The following is a 5,580-nucleotide window of genomic DNA, read 5'->3' on the forward strand; positions in this document are numbered from 1 at the left end:
TTCATTTAAAATTAATTATTCACAATTCAACAAGTTACGAACTAAGTTAACTTTTGAAGATCCAAAATTTATCAAAACTTGCAAAGTGTCAAAGGATGATTTGCATATCACTGGTATCATAGCAGGATCTGACCAGATTGCAAGCATGGGTGAAATTTTACAGCATGCAATGCTCATATAACTAGAAGAGAGGAATTCTTGTCTTCAAGTGTAGAACAAGGAGCTAAGAATATTTCTCAAAGCAGCAGAGGATGAGAAGAATAAGTTGTGCCTAATCTTGTATAATTTCATTGAAGAACAAACTAGGGAATGTTCATCTACCGAAGCTTCCCCCAAGACTCAACAAGTTTGTGGTCATGGGATGACTAATGTTTGTACCCTTTGTCAGTTGAAGAACACTGCTTATATGTTAAATCACAAGAGTGGTTTTCTTGAATCTTCATCTACCACTTCATCTACAAAAGAGAAGAAGGAGGAGATGGCTAAGCTTCAGGAAGAGGACCAAGAGTCACAAGTAGAAAAGGAGGTAAAATATACTTCATGTTCAATTCATTCTCTTAACAATGATAATGCTTCTTTTGCATCATTTGAGAAACATACCAAGGGTATTGGTATGAAATTGTTGACCAAAATGGGATACAATGGTAAGGGTCTTGGAATCCATAGTCATAGAATCATTAATCCTATTGAGGTGAGAACACAACCTCGACATGAAGGATTGAGATATGTTCAAGAAGAAGTTGGAGAATGTTCTAAAACTATAAAGTTAAGGAATTCTTCAAGTGTGAAATTTGTGAAGAAAGAACTCCTGCAAGTTGAAGGAGTATCATATCATGATGATGACGTTGATGGAAAAACATCTCCAAAGAGATATGAGCACTTCAAAGGAAAAACTAATTCAAGTTATCCAAGTCAAGTTCTCCTTGCCAGACTCATAATCCAAAGGACAATCATAAAAGGTATAAACATCATGATTATTCAAAAGCCTTCTATGACTATAAGCAACATGAGGATTTGAATAAAATTTTATTGAATGTTTTTCCTTGTACTTTTTGTCATGCACCTAACCATTGTGTAGCTAAGTTCCAAAAAGAAAATAAATGGTCGAGAAAGTGAATATGTTGATTAGAAGTGAGAATAGGTGTTGGAAATACTGAGGGGGGGGTGAATCAGTATTTATTTTCAATTGTTACTTTTACCAATTATATCACTTGTGTTTAGAACACAAAATGAACAATAAGAATAAATTTTTTTATTAAGTTATTCTTTACAATAAATCAAGTACAATATATGTAGGGATCCAACCCTAGATGAAGACACCAATCTTCAATCTCGCAAGCTCCAACTTGTATTTTCTAAGCACTGACTTGGACTTCCAAGGCTCCAACCTTGTCAATTTTGAGACACCAACCTCAAGGGCTCCAACCGGCTTTGACATGGTTTCTTTAGGACTCTGATCCTCTAGGGCTCCAACCTTATCCTCCAATGCACCAACCTTATCTTTTTGAGGCTCCAACCTCTTGGGCTCCAACCCTTAGCTTTACTTCGTCAATATATATTTGGTTATACTTCACAACTCCCAATGTTTTGTTCAACGAGCCCTGTCAATCTTCGCTTAGTCTTCAGTTTAGTCTCCACGTCACATCATCAATGAAAACCTTGTTCTCTTAGAATGTGTCACCACTTCTCTTCATCATACCCATAACAAGGATATTTAAGTTACCTCATGATGGCTAATGCATCATGGTCTTCAACATTATCTTCAAGACCTTCAAGGCATCTTCAAAATGACTTCAAGAGATATTCAAAGTGTATTTAATATGTTGCCCCAAGAACTCTCCAAGAGTTCCAAATTTCACTGCCTAAGGCTCGTAACACTTCACTATCTAAATACTTCACTGCTTCAAGGTATGTCAACTATCTATTGTCTAGAGACTTCTTTCTCAACCAAGGTATTACTTCAATGATGCTCAAAAGGCTGCTTCAGATTTCCAATATGCCCATTTGCTTTAACTTCAAGCTCCTTACTTGTCCAAGCCTCCAAGATCAATGTACACTTGAGGATTCCAATCCTTGAAATAAGGTTTGCAAAAGCAATGTCAATAATGTGCTTGTAATTACAGGAAAAATCCAAACATTGTGAAGGTTTGCAACAAGCCAACACAAATCTGAAGTGTAACCTTCACAAGTCTCAAATGATGGTTTCCACAGTTTTGAGAAAGATGCTATTGTAGGTCCAAAAAGTGCCTTCAACAAGTCACAACTCTACTCAAGTGTGAGACATCTATATCATACCTCGATCTAATATAGGAGACTATCCTTCTGTAATACTCTCACTGGATTGTTCTTTAAAGTAGCACCAAATCTGAGGCTTGAAGGATGATTATTCTTTGTTCTTGTTCAGAGTTTCGAGTTGCTTGATCCAAAGAATTTTAGATCAATCTTCGTAAGTTATATCACTTGGTCTGAGCTACCACAGGTGTATCTACCCATAGGTCCAATCTCTTAAACTTGTGACTGTTCTCTTTCTCGAAGTCTGCACTAAGTCCAAGCTTGAAGGCAGTAATCATTGTTCTGACCCTTCCACAAAAGGCTTTTCCACAGTTCTGAAGTATCATAGGTTGTTGTCCACTCTTCCACAGATCCAAGAAATATCGTTGTTCCAAAAATATATATCACAGGTCCACTGGTCAATTTGCAGGTCCCAAAAATATATATCACAGGTCCCAAAAATTGCAGGTCCGTTGGTTTCTTTTTAACTCACAAGTTGTATCTATTTGACGTTACTCTGTAATCGACGTCTTATCCCATGCTCTCTGATCTGCTCTCCAGATTATATTTCAGCGAATTTATTTCCATGCATATATATATATATATACCATTTACGTAAAGGGTTAAAGGGACATGAAAATTGGCATAAGGGAGTCGTCTTAATGAAATGAGTTAATGGAAGAGTCGACTTGAACTATATAAATATTTTTTAATTTTAATTAATTGATGATAGACTTTGTGATGGTGGGATCATGAAATATGTGTAGCGTGAAGCTGTTAGATATGGTATTCCCTTTTTTTAATTTGAAAAAACATGTCATGGATGTAGTTTTATATAAAGGTTTTATTAAATGTATTAAAAAAAATGATTTTTAAGGAATGGATAATGAAAAAAGTGTTTTGAGATAGTATTTTTTTTTTCTATGAATAATTTTTAAAGTTTTAGGATTTTAATTGAAAGAGGGATAGAAGTAGGATTTTAGAATTCAAAAATTATGGAGTTTAGGTATTAGGGTTTTAGATATTTTAGGAATTTTGGGATTCACGAATTAGGGTTTAATAATTTATGAATTAGGAAATTGTTCCCATGGATAGGGTTAGGGTTTCTTAGAATGATTTTTTTTTATTAGGGTATTTTGTGTATTAGGGTTAGGGTTAGGGTAATGGTTATGGTTTCTTAGGCTAAGTTAATAGGGTTTTATCATCCAACTAATGCTAGATTAGGGCTTCCAAGCAATTAGGGTTTTCTCAATGTTAGGGTTTCTTGTAAACTAAGGCATTAATTAGGTTTTATACTTCAACAATGCCATATTGACAGCAATTACCACCTTGATTAACAATCTCCCCCTTTTTCATTGATGGAAATATTATTTCCCTTCCAACATTCTCTCCCCCTTTAACATCAATGGCAAATGGGGTGCCCAAGTACTCCCCATGTCAAGCTACTTATTTTCTTCAATAGTAGTTCTTCATAAGTATGTTACTCCCCCTGTCATGGTGCTCTTTCATCTGGAAATATGGTCCATGTTGCATTTCTTCATGGATGAACCAACTCCCCTTGTCTGCATAAACTCCTCTAGCTCAAGAAATATTACTTTCTTAGTGATCAAATGGAAGAAATCTTCAAAAATAGTCCATCGAATGAGTAAGAAATCATGTTCTTCAATGGAGTTTCTCCCAAGAGATGATCTATCAAAATATGATTGTCCATGAGTGACTCATCAAGAATTTCATACAGCCCTTTCACAGATAGCTTCTACAAGAATGATTAAGAATCATAAGCTCCCCCTAACAATATTCATGGTCTCCTTTGGTAGAGTCTCATTATCAACACTCGAAATATCAAGGATGACTTTATTAGATCAACAACATGTGTTGTTGGCTAGAGTGTTCAAGAGACTTTCGGATTTAGTTTTCTCCCTTCTCCATACTTTTGTAACTTTCTTCTCTGGCTTGGTTATCATAGTTTTAGCTTGTTCAAGGACCAAATTCAAGTTACAATCACATGCCATATATCCAATGTTATGGAAATTGAAGCACTCCATCTTGTTTATGAATGAGTAATCATGGCTTCTTCTTGCAAAATTGATTCTAGGAGATTGATGAATTATATTTGTCTTTGTGATATGCCCTACAATATTTTTCCATGTGCCCAAAGTTTGTACAAGAATAGCAATAACCAAGGAATATACTTTGGTACCTAGGAGATGAAGATTTCCTTGATGTACTTCTGAAGTCTTTTTGCCTTGGGATTGTTTGATGATATTCATTACCTTTTGTATTCTTGACACCATCTACAAGTCTCCTTGGAATAGGATTTCTTCCATTGTTGTCTTGACCCTTATCCTTGCCTTTGTTGGAATTGGGAGCATCAACATTTATTCCTAGCTTCCTCACATCCTTTTTGTTTGAAGCATTATCATTCTTGCTTGAGGATTCACCTACATAGACAAGACCTGATTTATCAAGGGGATACCTTTGATGACTTAGGATGTCATCTAGGGTTTGAGAACTTCTCAAGTTCTTATTCAACAATTCAACTTCCTTTTTAAGAAAGACAATTTCGTCCTTCATTTTCTTGCATTCTTCATCTTTCTTTGATAGAATTATCTCCATTTCTTCCTTCATCTTGGTTGCTTCACATCACTAGGCCTTAAGAGATGTGATTTATGATCTTAACTTGGTGATGTCATCATCCATTTCTTCTAGTTGGCATAACATGGTGTTTCTCTCCTTTTTTTCTTCATCAAATTGTCCTTGTATGAATGCCAAATCTTCCATCACCTTCTCATCTCCTTATGCTTGTTTCCTTACTTATTCTAGTTGATATATAAGGGGGGATACCTCTTCCTTGTATTGACCAATCTTTGCTTCAAGTTTTTTTAAGCTCTTGAGTCTTTGTTCAAGGTGGCTTGACAAATTTTATTTCCTTTTCTTTGCCTTATCCAAGTGATTTGTCATCCATATGACTTCTTCATGATGCTTTCTTTTGTTTTGATGAAGTTCCTTCTTAAGTTTGGTGAGCTCCTCATCTCTTTATAGTACTTGAAGCTTGAAAAGGTTAGCTTCCTTCCTTGTCTTGTGTTGGTCACCATCTTGTGCTTTCTTCGTAGGTTCCTAATTTTCCTTTTTCAAACTATTAATCTCTTCCATGGAAGCTATAAGTTTAGTCATGAGATATTCTTCAAAGTCTTGTTTTTTCTTCTTCTAGGTCTTGTTTGGCCTTGATGTCATTATTCTTATTTTCAGGTTCCTTGATGGGTTCTAGATTTCCTTCTTACTTTCCATCATATTCTTGACTAGTGGTCA

The sequence above is a fragment of the Pinus tabuliformis genome, chromosome 1_2 (genome assembly GCF_031772625.1).
Source record: "Pinus tabuliformis cultivar Carrire ecotype Pingquan chromosome 1_2, CPIR1, whole genome shotgun sequence".
Taxonomy (NCBI): domain Eukaryota; kingdom Viridiplantae; phylum Streptophyta; class Pinopsida; order Pinales; family Pinaceae; genus Pinus; species Pinus tabuliformis.